The 14316-nt window shown below is 35.1% G+C and overlaps 1 protein-coding gene across 4 annotated transcripts in view; it reads left to right on the forward strand.

The window, feature by feature from the left end:
• Positions 1-234: 234 nt before the first annotated feature.
• SEMA4D (semaphorin 4D) overlaps positions 235-14316 on the forward strand; it is a 397671-nt gene continuing 383589 nt past the window's right edge. For all 4 annotated transcript variants that reach the window (XM_053702391.1, XM_053702393.1, XM_053702392.1 and 1 more), the window contains exon 1: positions 235-392. The gene's annotated coding sequence lies outside the window, so the exon portion shown is untranslated. The remainder of the gene's footprint in view (positions 393-14316) is intronic.

Genomic DNA, 14316 nt, shown 5'->3' on the forward strand with positions numbered 1-14316 from the left:
AATAAAATGTTTGTGATAAATATAATACACAGCCTTATACATTCCACCACATAAATGCTGTGTAATGAGAATCAAGTGATAGATTTATGCGGTTATATCCCATGATAGAAGTTCTATGGGAAGTCCGGATCTATTATTGTGGCTGGCAAGCTAACATCCAGTTCTTTTATGTGTTTTTTTCCTTTTCTTCCACTCCTCCTCTTCCAGCTCCAATTACATCCCCTCCCCCCATTTTTTCCAGGCTTGCGACTGCACTTCTCTGCAGCTCTGCTTATTGGGATAGCTGGCGCTGCTGGTGATGAACCTCTAAGCTTTGCTCACTCCGCCATACTGCAGGGGGAGAGCACTCACTTCCCAGTGCACATTGTTCTGGAGCTGGGAGATCGCAGGAGGTGAGCACCCAACAATTTAGATTTTTAACATTTGTAGGGGTTTGCGTTATTTAGTGGCAGGTGTTGCGCAATTTTGCGTTGTGGTATTTTTTTTTTTGAGGCAGCTAATGGATTAACTTCTACAAGCACGTTTTGTCCCTATTTTGCAAATACATTTTACTGTAAAGTGTGTTGCAATAGTCTTATAATTCTCTTTTCCTGTAACAAAATACTTACACCTTCCCAGCTGTTCGGACTTTCTCAACATTGGAACAGGAAATTCTGATTTGCATTTGACACCAGTAATATAAATACTTTGCCCTACTCGTAGATTTACCTATTTATTACTGCAAATCATAAGATGTACACATGAAAGAAGAGGTTAATATCGATTAGCCATTTTGATCTTGTGCGAACATGTAGAGTTTATGTGGTGTAACCTGCTTCCTTGCTCATGCTAGTATTTCAATTTTTTTGCAGAATAAGGGAGAAATCTCACTGAACACTCACATGATTTGTAGCAGAAGCTTTATGTTTGATGCAGTCATTAAGGTGCAATTTATTTGTTTACTAAAGATCACAACTGAATTGTATACTTCCTCATTTAGTTGTTTATAAATGTGCACTTGTTCATTTACTTCCTTTAGCCCCCTCCCCATGTTTAAATGAACCAGTGAGACTTTTTCAGTTGGAGCCCCCCTTCTTCTTAGTTACTCTCCCACCTGATTTCCAAGTTTTCCTTTATCTTGTAGATTTGGATTCCTCCCCTCTCTCCTCCTTCCTATTGTGCTCCCCCACAGTGATCAATAGAGTTGCTCTCCTCCCCCATCCATCATCGCACTTTTTACACAACTCTGATCAGCAAGACCATATACTGTACAGACAGTTTAGTTAATGTTAAGATAATTTAACAATACGTTGGAACTTCTTTCAAAATATTAACTCACAATGAATGTTTATACTGTTAATTGTAACTTCTTATGAAAATAAAAACGGCTAATATGTGGGTCTTCATATATGGAGACTTGACTATTATTTATATATATATATATATATATATATATATATATATATATATATATATGTCAAATAGTAAAAACATTTTTATATTAATTTATTTAAAACTCTAATTTCCACGTTTAAGTTTGCTTTAACAAAAAAGTAGCATCATTTTTGGCAGATAAATCATTTTAAATCTGCAATTTATATGTTCCTTTTTCATTGTATTTTTACTAGTTAGTCTAAATGGGATAACTTGGCATACTAATTAAATATATATATATATATATATATATATATATATATTAAAGAGGCGGCACTCACTGGTCTTTCCAAAGTGTACTTTAATATAACAAAGTGACGTTTCAGGGACACACTGAGGAAAGGGAAAGACCAGTGAGTGCTGCCTCTTATCTATTATATTCAACCGTTGGCACCCTGGAGTTTGCTGTTGTGGTGAGAGTGCTCTTTTTTTTATATATATATATATATATATATATATATATAATCTCACTAATAAAGGCTTTTTAAAGTCAATTTAATACATTAGACATATACAAATTTCCTGCTTGTACTAGGAAATTAAAACATCCCAAACCTGCTACCAAGAGCAGAGAGGTGAACTGTCAGTGAAAGTAAAACATATTTATTGTTCGTTGTATTTTTTTTTTCCCCTCAGTTTAAAATTCAGAATAATTTGTGATATAGACTGTTGAATTCTAGTCCAGTGGCTGCACCTGTTAACTGTCCAACTGGCGTTTTAGCCTTTTGGTGTTTTCCATTGTAAACGTGTCAGAGCTGACTGTGAGTCTATTATCATTAGCAGAAATACATTAATCCCCTTCCTGTTGTACTATAGCCCTTTGCCTGATAGTGTTACACACAACCTATTGCTTTGCTTTAGGAATAAGAATAAAATAAACATTGGCGTAATCAAAGCTTTGGTGCCTGTCAAAAAAATAAAATAAAAAAAATGTACCCAGGATTAATAGTTGAATAAATATGTTTTTGAGCATTCAGAAGTTTTTTTTGTTTTTTTTTTGTCTTGTCATTTTGTTATACTTAGCTGTTTATACTAATACCAGTGCTTTCTTTCATTATTAGTATTAAAGTTCTCTTATCTAAATATTATCTTTTGTTAATTGATTGGTGTCATCGTTTAGGGCTCTGGGCCATCCCTTTTTCCTATTTGTTGATGTAACCTTTTTATTCAGAGCGCAAGCAGTGAAGCACACCACTAATGCGCCATTGTGATAACTGTACGTTTCAAGGTTGCTTTGGAGAATGACAAGAGAAACCTTTTTATGGTATTCTGTATACAATTTGTCTATTGTTTTACTGTGATATGAGCATGCAGTCTTTATGAAAGCCTTTTAGAATGGATATTGTAGAAATTTTATATAGCTTCCATAATTTTATTCCAAGTGTCTACATATTAAAAAAAATAAAAAATATATATATATATTTATTTTTTAAGCCCTTGTTCAACTAAACTTTTATTTTATAGTAGATTGCCAATTAGTAAGACCAATTCACAGCATTCTATGTATAGTGGTACCAAAACTGTTGGTATTAGGACATTAGTTAATAGTGATATTTCAAACCTAATTGCAAATGTAAAAGCAAAACAGAATTTGATGCCTTTTGTTCTCTTTCGCATAGGCTTTGTTTATAAGCTCATCATTGGTCAATATGTGATAGACTAAGCTAATGCTTTAGATCCTGATTTGACTCTGTAGCTATGCGTGAATAGCTGATGTGCCCATGCTGTTTACAGTGACATTCCACAAGAGGATGAGGTCAATGTCACATACAGGCCATCTGGCCTCTGCAAATAATTTGTGATTGGATGGAGTAGTTGCTGCATCTGTATTGTACCTCACCAGAACATATCACACCGAATGGTTAAAGTAGACATTGAAGTGTTACCATAAGCTTGAAGGAAAAAAGTTCACAAATGAGCTTCTTGATTATTTTAGCATTAGAATTTTGCTTTCATACTGGTGGATTCTAGTCTTTAATTTTTAAGAGAGGGCATAATGCAATGCCTGGTCTTTGTTTATATGGAACGCAGCAATCCTAACTCCTTTTGCAGGATCATTTACAGTGTTCTCCACAGAAAATGTTCCCAGCCGAGTGGGGGCAGTGTAATATTTTCTAATATGCTATACAAAGTACAAATAAATTGCATAATTTAACATCAATTTTATTGATCATTTGTGCAAAAAAGATAGAACATTTTGTTTAATATTAGTTCATTTTAGCTTATGATTGGCTAAAATTTTAGCAGGGTGGTGCACCCGGTAAAAATGCCCTGGGGAGAACACAGATTTATTTTAAAATAGGTTTATTTCACTACGTGTTTAAAGGGATATGAAAGCCAAAATGTTTCTTTAATGATTCAGATAGAACAAGCAATTTTAATCAACTTTCCAATTAACTTCTATCTTTTTATTTGGCTGATTCTCTTGATATCCTTTGAAAAGAATACGTAGGTACGCTCAGGAGCAGCAAAGCACTACTGGGAGCTAGCTACTGATTGGTCGTTGCACATGTATTCTTCTTGTCATTGGCTTACCTGATGTGTTCATCTTGCTCCTAGTAGTTTTTTGCTGTTCCTGTAATAAAGGATATCAAAAAGCAAAGCATTTTTGATAATAGAAGTGAATCGGAAAGTTGTTTAAAATTGTATGATCTGGATCATGAAAGGGAAAAAAATGCTTTTATGTCCCTTTTAAACCTGACAAAGAGGGTACATATTTAAAGAGATTGTAATAAATAAAAAAAAAAAAAAGCACGGAGTAGTGGCATTTACTTTTTTTTTTTTTTTTTAAAAACTTCATTATTGCAGGGTCCATTACTTCCTGTCACAGCCCTACAGGAAGATTATCTAGCATGATATCATAAAGCTCCCAGAATTGGGTTAGTATTAAGTAAATAGACTATCTAAACAGGGAGTCAAAATTGCTCATGCTCAGAACTGGCAGAAGGAAACTTAAGTTTCAAAAATGTTCCACTCTATCACACTGAGGGCAGGGGCTACAGTGAGAAATTGTAAGTGTTAGTTTTACAAAAAACCATTAAGTTGTTTTGCTGTTTTTATACTCCAATATTTTTCTTTTTGTTTTTTACCATAGGTTAACTGTTTTAATATCCCTTTTTAAAGTTGTATGCCTGTGCCATTCTATATGAGAAAATGAGATGACAGGCAAATAAGGATGCATACATGCATATTCTTCAATCACTGGATGCATCTACATCTAGAGTAGAATGGGAGAGTTCCATGAGTGATACTTTGACATTGTGTGTTAACCCTTTTACACTAGCTAAACACACAGAACCTTTCATTTAAACAATTTATCCTACTTTTATTGACAAAACAGGATTTTGGAGATAAGACAGGATTAAGAAGGTTTAAAGGGTTCTTTGAAAATTTTGAAAGATTTTACATTGAATTCTTACTATAATAATAAAAAAAAACTGTTTATCCATGAGCCTACACGTTTTTGCTTAGGAGATATCTAAATGTATAAAGTGCCAGGTAAAACTTTAATGAATACATTTTAATTTTTTTGTACATATTAATTTGATCCTTGTGGGGTTGTTTTTGTATGAGTCAGGCAATTTCATTTTCTTAGCAGTTGGGGAAGGATCACAGCACGTACACATTATACCATTAGAAAAAAAAATCTTAGAAGTCAGAAGGAATATTTTAGTAGCCATGGCAACTAGACTTCCATGGTTTGCTAATGGATTATTATTTGTACAATGGTTACCCACCCTGCACCACTGAAATAGATGTAAAAATAATTTATTTGTTGTATTTAAATTAAAAAAATATGGTGCTTCACAATTTGGTCTCTAATCTGTCCTTCCGTTTTTTTTTTTTTTTTTTTTTTTTTTTTTTTTTTTTTCTTCTAATAGAAAGTTGACTTTTGGAAGTTGTACTTAAAGGGATGGTAAATCGTAGCATTTAAACGCTAGGATTTACCATCGTTATAAATAACAATGCCGTATGGCTAGCACGGCTATTGGCTTAGAGGTAGAAAAGTCACCTAATTTGAAGAAAAAATAAATTAGCTGTGTCATGGAAACCTGGAGCCAATCAACATCATCAGTGCTAAGTTTACACTTGACTCTAATCCTGTGAGGGAAATAAAATGCCCGTGCCTGCATATGCCTCATGCATGCTCCCCTTGCAAGTCCCAGGAAAAACATCCCTTGTTAATCGGAGATGTTTGTGTGATAGTTTCTAGTCAGCTTTTTATAGATACTTTCACTTTTAAGTGAGTCAGCATTTGGGTAACCTCTTTATAAAGCCGGGCTCCACAAACCCATTAGCCAGGGAGCCACTGGCTCTAACTTTTTGGGCTATTCTGCATATATCTATATACAAATATCGCTGTCTGGCTCATACATTTTCTTACTGGCTCCTAAATCTTAAACCCCTGTTTTAAAGTAATACTTTATTGAAACATTTTCGTTGTCATCCATATGAACAGTTGTGTTTAAAGAGGTCAACATTGAAATTGGCAGGGGTTTATTTCAATGTTAAATAGATGCATTTTTGTACTATACTTCCATTAGTAAAAATGCTTCTAGTAAACGTTATTATGGTGTTTCAGCAGCATACACACACGTGAGTGCCCGTGTAGCAGTACTCAAACATCACACCTGTTTAGAGAGTCAGCAATGGCTTGTATGACACAAATGAAATCCTCAGACACACTACACACCAGCTCCCTGCACATGCATACTGTGCGTATGCTGATGGAAAACTTCTACTAGAAGTATTTTTGCTAATTGGGAGTATATTGCAAATGTGCGTCTATTTAAACTTGAAATGCACCCATGTACTTTACAGTGGTTTTTTTTTTTTTTTTACCCCTATAATTACATTAACCCCTTAGTGACCACAGCACTTTTCTATTTTATTACCGTTTGGGACCAGGGTTATTTTTACATTTCTACGATGTTTGTGTTTAGCGGTAAACTTCCTCTTACTCATTTACTGTACCCACACATTCTGTTTTTCTCGCCATTAAATGGACTGTCTAAAGATACCATTATTTTCTTCATATCTTATTTACTATGAAAAAATTGAAAAAAACACACTTTTTCTAACTTTGACCTACAAAATCTGTTACACATCTACAACCACCAAACACTCATGCTAAATAGTTTTCTAAATTTTGTCCTGAGTTTAGAAATACCCAATGTTTACATGCTCTTTGCTTTTTTTTTTTTTGCAAGTTATAGGGCAATAAGTACAAGTAGCACTTTGCTATTTTCAAACCATTTTTTTCAAAATTTGTATGTTACATTTTAACACTATCTGTCGGGAATCCCTGAATAACTGTTTATGTATGTATGTATTATATTCTTTTGGAAGACAACCCAAATTATTGATCTAGGCCAATTTTGGTATATTTCATGCCATTATTTCACCGCCAAATGCGATCAAATAAAAAAAATTGTTCACTTTTTCACAAACTTTAGGTTTCTCGCTGAAATTATTTACAAACAGCTTGTGCAATTATGGCACAAATGGTTGTAAATGATTCTGGGATCCCCTTTGTTCAGAAATAGCAGACATATGGCTTTGGCATTGTATTTTGGTAATTAGTATCATGCCCAGAAGTGAAGGGGCTAATAAGCTAGCTTGTAGGAAGCTTGAAGTGTTAATTGTAGCTTTAGTGTAGAGATAAGCCTCCCACCTGACACATCCCTCCCTGACCCCTCTCAAACAGCTCTTTCCTCCCCCACCTCACTATTGTCACCACCATCTTTAGTACTGGCAGAAAGTCTGCCAGTATAAAAATACGTGTTTTTTTTATTTTTTTATATTAGATATTTTCAGAAGTGTAGGATCCCCCCTCTCACTATTTGCCACCATTTTGGGTACTGGCAGCTGTCTGCCAGTACCCACTTTTAAATAAAATTTGCCCTTTTTATAAATCTTTTTTTTTCTGTAGTGTAGCTGCCCCCCCTCAATACCCTACCCTCTCCCACCCTCCTCTCCTCCACTTCTTAAGTGGCTGTGCACTCCCGCGTGCATGTGAGATCCACCACCGGCCGAAAGTTCCTAGCGATGGCCCGCCTCTCTGCAATGGCTCCCACCCTCCAATGATTTGCACCATCGCTGGCCGATGCAGTTGTGGCTCTCTCTGTATCGGGGACTTAAGAAAGAGTATTGCAGGATGCCTCAATATCGAGGCATGACTGCAATACCCTAAAAGCGTCTGGAAGTGATCGCTTCCAGCCCTTGAAAACCCTGATGATGTACAGGGTACGTCCTTGGTCATTAAGTGACAGATTTTGAAGGACGTATCCTGTACGTCCTTGGTCCTTAAGGGGTTAAAGGAATAGTCTAGTCAAAATTTAAACTTTCATGATTCAGACAGAGCATGCAACTTTCTAATTTACTCCTATTAATTTTTATTCGTTCTCTTGGTATATTTTTGTGAAAAAGTAAGAATGAAAGCTTAGGAGCCGGACCATTTTTGGTTTAGCACCTGGGTAGCGCTTAAAAGAGAACAAAGAAAAATTGATAGGAGTAAATTAGAAAGTTGCTTAAAATGGCATTCTCTATCTGAATCACGGTTTAATTTTGACTAGACTATCCCTTTAATTAATAAGTAAATCAGTTGTGTACTTCCTACTAATTCTCATTGGCTGGTAGATGCATCTTTTTTTGAGGGTCATTGGTCTATAGTGCTGGTTTTGAAACCCTTTCTCAGGCCTTCCCAGCAGTTCAGGTTTTCTGGATAACTTTGGGTGAGAGCAGGTAAAATAACCAGGTTTCCTAATCAGCTGATTATTTCAGATATCCACAAAATGTGGCCTGTTAGGGAGGCCTGAGTACAGGTTTTTTAAACCAGTGGTCTATAGGTACTTCCTGCTAATGTTTATAGCACAAAAGTAGGAAGTATTTATAGTATAAGACGACATGTTTAGATGCCGCTCTGTCAAATGGATGTAATAAATGAAAATGTTTTGTACAGTATTTGTAAAGGTCCAAGCTGTGACAAAATATACCTATTATTGCTAGGCCTTGGCAGCACTTCCCTGTCAGTTTGGCTCTTATTTCATTATGTTATTCAGGGTCGGCTCCAGAACGAATGAAATGGGGGGCATTTTTTTTTCACGAGGGGGCACGCATTTAAAAAGCATGTATGAGAGTCAAAATAAGAGCAGACCTACTGTGGCAGTCCAGGGGCAGTCTAGGGGTTACATTTATCAGATCTCTGGCTGTGCAGGAGTTAGATTTGTTTATATTTCTGGAAGTGCAGCGGTTACATGTGTCATATCTCAAGGAGTATAGGGGTTACATTTATAAGATGTCTGGCAGTGCCACAGCAGTTACATTTACCAGATTTATGGCAGTGCAGGGGTTACATTTGTCATATCTCAGGAATGTCTCCCACATATGACACAGCCAGTGGACACATATATACACACACACACGGTATATATGTATATACACACACATATATATATATATATATATATATATATATATATATATATATATATATATATATATATATATATATATATATATATATATATATATATAATATAATATAACCTTGGGGACAAATAGGAGATGTTTTGAAACATGTAAATAATAAACATAAGGCTATTTCACTCATTGTCCCACAGCTACATTTGAAGTGTGTGTATTTGAGCACCTATAATCTGACACACATTTTACACTGATCACTGCAGATAAAGCAGGCACATAGCACACTTGTTTTGTGTGACCTGCAGTGGGGAAACCAAGGAATTCCCAATTTGCTTCTTTATCTGTGGCTGCCAGGATATAAAGCACAATAGGGAAGGGATACGATTCCCACACACACATTGGTTATACGGCTGTGTTTTCACAAAATTACTTCTGCCTTCCCTCTCACTGACTGTTAGCTTCTCCCAGCACTTCCTGCAGAGGTCTGATGATGTCATCATCTCACTTCAGCTCTGTAGTAAGTGGGCTAGCAGGAGGAGGGGCATTGCAAGCCCTAGGTTAACTGTGAGAGCACCAGCAGGGAAATGCAACTTTATTTGTTATCTGGTTGTAAATAGAGGAGAGTAAAGAGATTAGCTGGGCCCTCCAGTGGAGGATCTCCAGGGTCCAGTGGCTGCAAATGGTTGATGCGACATTTGGGACCCTGGACGTTCCGTCACTTTTAAAATGTAAAAAAAAAAAATTTTTTTTTTTTTTTTAAATCACTTCTTTTGCCCTGGGGGGCACAGCATACCATTTGGGGGGGCATTGCCCCCCAAAGCCCCCCTTAGAGCCGACCCTGATGTTATTGATCTTTCACTTGTGTGTGGGCTGGCGTCTTGCTTGTCGTTACTGATATGATTCTCCATTAGCGATCTGATATTTTTTTTTGTACTTTGTAGCTAGCAAACATGTATTTTATTTCATTATGTGTAGTTAACCTGAACATATTACTTCCAAATGAGACTTTTTTTTTTTTTTTAGTAAATTTCTATGGTTTCAGAATGTTAGAAGATCTATGGTATATTAAAGTATTTTTGTTAAGATGTGTATTTAAAATGTATCAACTTTTTTTGCATGTGTTCTGTACGGAGCAAATAAAATGACGCCTGTGAGGAGTGTCGGCGTAAAACCGTAAAGTGCCAGTTGTACACATTCATGGGCTTGCTGTGTGCTTCATAGCAAGGGAAAAATGAGATATATATATATATATATATATATATATATATATATATATATATATATATATATATATATATATATATATATATATATATATATATATATATATATTCTCTCCATTTTAAAGAGGCCGTATACTATAAAATAGTTTTTTACTTAATGTGTTTTCAATGGCTTGTTATACAATCTGCAGAGTATAAAATACATTAGAAATTGCTACTTTTATGTTGTATTTCTGTATATGAAAAAGATGGGCTTATTTGAAACCACCATCCATTAAAATAGTTATTTCTTGCAGTGATATCTGTTTTCTTTATTTTATCACTTTCTGTACACACACATGCTTGTATACCAAAGCCTGTAAAACAATTGAAATTAGCACTTTCTCTCTCCTAACCCGACTGGGAGTGCAATCCCTTTTGCTGCCCATATTTACACAGTTTCTCTATAGTCACTAATTAAAGGGACAGTCAAGTCAAAATTAAACGTTCATGATTCAGATAGGGCATGGCATTTTAAACAACTTTCCAATTTTCTTTTATAATCAAATTTGCTTTGAACTCTTGTAATTCTTTATTTAAAGGGATATGAAACACACTTTTTTTTTCTTTCTTTTTTTCCGTTTCATGATTTAGAAAGGACATACAGTTTTAAACAAATTTCTAATTTACTTCTATTTTCTAATTTGCTTCATTCTCTTGATATTCTTTGCTGAGAAGCATATCTAGATAGGCTCTGTAGCTGCTGATTGGCTTCTACACATGCCTCCTGTGATTGGCTCACCCATGTGCATTGATCTTTCTTCAAACTATATAAAAAAAAAATGAATCAAATTTTATATAATAGATGTAAATTGGAAAGTTATTTAAAATTGTATTCTCTATCTGAATCAAGAAAGAAAAAAAAATTGGGGTTAGTGTCCCTTTTAAAGCTAAACCTAGGCAGGCTCATATGCTAATTTCTATGCCTTTGGAGGCCGTCTCTTATCTTGGTGCACTTTGACCATTTTTTACAGCTAGACAGTGCTAGATTATTTGTGCCATATACACCCCCCCCAGCTAATTTAAATGTTGAAATAAAGGTAAAGGCACTTTTTTGTAAACAATTTAATACAATCCAGCAGGTAAAATGGGTCATTGGGAACAAATAAAAAAAAAAAAAAAAAAGAGGATACACTGTCTCTTTAAAGTGACAAAGAAGTGAAACAAACTTTCCCTTGTTTTTGTAGAAAGGAAATGAGAACATACCTAGATAGGCTCAAGAGTGTGCACATGTTGTGATCACTGAATGTCAGCACCGTTTGTAAGGAAAACGACAATATATAACTGTGGTAAAACATTGTTGCAAACTAGTAATCAATTTATGTTGAAACAGGAATTTACAATTGGTGTTTCTATCCGTTTATTTGATTCTTTTTGTTGATGTTGAATTTAATTTAAAGAAACTAAACTAAAAATGTAATTGTTGATTATGCATTGTAACAAACTTTGTGCTTTATTATTTGCTTTTACTAGAATTTTTAATTTAAAAAAAACATTGTACACAGTGATTACTTAATAAGAACTGTCGCTCATTGATATTTGTCACCAACTGACCACTACATAGGTGATAAGTTAAACGTACTGGACAGGGTTGGAAAGCAATACATTTTGCTAAAGATGCTTTTAAAACATGTAATTTTGTTTTTTGTGTAGACCATTTGAGATCTGATATATACTGTGCAAGTATGGAAACTTTTAATTATCTTTTTAAAGGGACATGCAATCTACAATTTTCTTTCATGATTCAGACTGAGTACAGTATGTAATTTTTAAACAACTTTCCATTTTACTTTATTTATTTTTCTTGATATCCTTAGTTGAAAGGCATGCCAAGGTAGGCTCAGGAGCAGCAATGCATTATTGGGAGCTAGTTGCATACACTGGCTCTTGTGATTGGTTCACCAGGTGTGTTCAGCTAGCTCCCAGTAGTGCATTGATGTAGCTTTATCAAATTATACCAAGAGAATAAAAGTAAATTGAAAAGTTGCTTTAAAAATCACATTCTCTATATCAGGGCTCGTCAAACCCAGGAGTCTGGGAGCCACTGGCTCCTAGAAATTTACCCCTGGCTCCTAATTTTTGGGTTATTCTCTATATTTATATACAAATCCCACTGTCTGGCTCCTAAATATTCTTACTGGCTCCTAATTTGTCAAGCACTGCACTATATGATTCACAAAAGAAAAATGTTGGGTTTCGTGTCCCTTTAAGCCCAATTTGCTAAATATTTGCACCTACGCTACATGTGTATGCTTTGTTTCTATATAACTAATTGTAGTGCAGCTCCGGAACAATCGGGTTTGTTGACCTGTAATGTAAAGAGTCTCCTACACCCCACCGTTACTAGGCTCACTCCAGGCTGTGCTGTGTTAGACTGTACAACATCTTGCTGAACTGATTTGTAAGTTATTTTCAGTTAGCATTTTTTAGTAATTGATTTGTTCTCTGGTAATCTAATCCTTAAAGGGACACTGAACCCAAATTTTTTTCTTTCGTGATTCAGAGAGCATGCAATTTTAAGCAACTTTCTAAAGTACTCCGATTATAAAATTTTCTTCATTCTCTTGGTATCTTTATTTGAAAAACAAGAATGTAAGTTTAGATGCCGGCTCATTTTTGGTGAACAATCTGGGTTTTTCTTGCTGATTGTGGATAAATTCACCCACCAATAAAAAAGTGCTGTCCAGGGTCCTAACCCAAAAATTGTCTGGCTCCGTAGCTTAGATGCCTTCTTTTTCAAATAAAGGTAACAAGAGAACGAAGAAAAATTGATAATAGGAGTAAATTAGAAAGTTGCTAAAAATTGCATGCTCTGAATCATGAAAGAAAAAAAATTTGGGTTCAGTGTCCCTTCAATAAAAAATATTGTGGGAGCTGTAGCTGAGACTGACATGTTCTCATGGATGGAAAACAAACAAAGCTGCCCTGTAAAGCAATACTAAGCTTTATTGCAGCTATTGACTCAGCCTATTTCCTACCTATTGTGAAATTCTCCATTTCTCCAATATGAATACAACAGGCCATGTTCTGCAAATGTCTAAACCAGTCAGTGAAAGTGAGCCTTGTTTTGTTGCATTACTGCTGTTGTAGAATATATTTGTTTAATAAGTGGCTTTTTATTTATAAAGGCAAATCTTTATGACCCTCATAAGAGATAAACTGACCATTTTATCAAAGTTTACAAATCAGCCGTTTTTATTAAAAACTTACCTTTTTTTTCTTTTCACAGCCAGAGCAGCTTCCCCCTCCTGGAAATCCTCTCTTCACACGTCAGCAATGACTAATCCGGCTTCCTCCAATCACAGCATGGCCTCAGGCAATGACTACCCTGGGGGGAAAGCCGTGATTGGAGGAAGCCGTATTAGTCATTGCTGACGTGTGAAGAGAATTTCCAAGAGGGGAAGCTGCTCTGGCTGTGAAAAGAAAAAAAGGAAGTTTTTAATCAAGACGGCTGCTTTGTAAATTTTGATAAATGAAAGTGCCCCTGTTTTTAATAGTATTTTTAAAAAACGGGCTTTCATTTACCAAAGTTTACCTTCACTTTAAAGGGCCATTGTAGTGATAAAAAGAAATGTGCTAATTTTGTTAGAAAATTTATTTTTATCACTAGCGACGAAGGGGTTAAATGCATAGTTAACTCCTGTGGGTCCTGAGTAGTACTTTTTAAACTGTTTTTAACCAAAAAGTTTTAGAGCATGACATTTTTTTTTAATCATTATTATAGCCCTTTAAACCAGTGCTTGACAAACCCAGGAGCCAGGGAGCCACTGCCGCTTCTAGAATTTTACCCTGGCTCCTAACTTTTTGGGTTATTCTCTGTATATTCATTTACAAATGCCATTGACTGGCTCCTAAATTTTAAATAGATTTGTTGTTCTCTTGAAATGCTATTATTATAAATGTTATTGAATGTAAAATATTCTACCATATTTGTCAAATTATTTATGTTTGCAAAAGCTGTTTAAATCAGAAATGTATAAAGCAGTATAATGGACAATGCCCAAAGTTCTACTGGTGGAGAGCTTTGTTTATTTAAAGAAAATACCATGCATGATCAGAAAAAGGTTTCCTCGCTAAGCAGGGCTCTGTATGTAAAAGGGACGATATAGTGCTCGAAAAACATAATCATTTAGCCTCTATTCAGCATATATAACAATTTATTGCATCCCGAAAGATTACATGGAATAAAATATTGTTTCTGGTATGAGAAGCTGTG

This window comes from Bombina bombina, chromosome 2 (genome assembly GCF_027579735.1).
Source record: "Bombina bombina isolate aBomBom1 chromosome 2, aBomBom1.pri, whole genome shotgun sequence".
Lineage (NCBI taxonomy): Eukaryota > Metazoa > Chordata > Amphibia > Anura > Bombinatoridae > Bombina > Bombina bombina.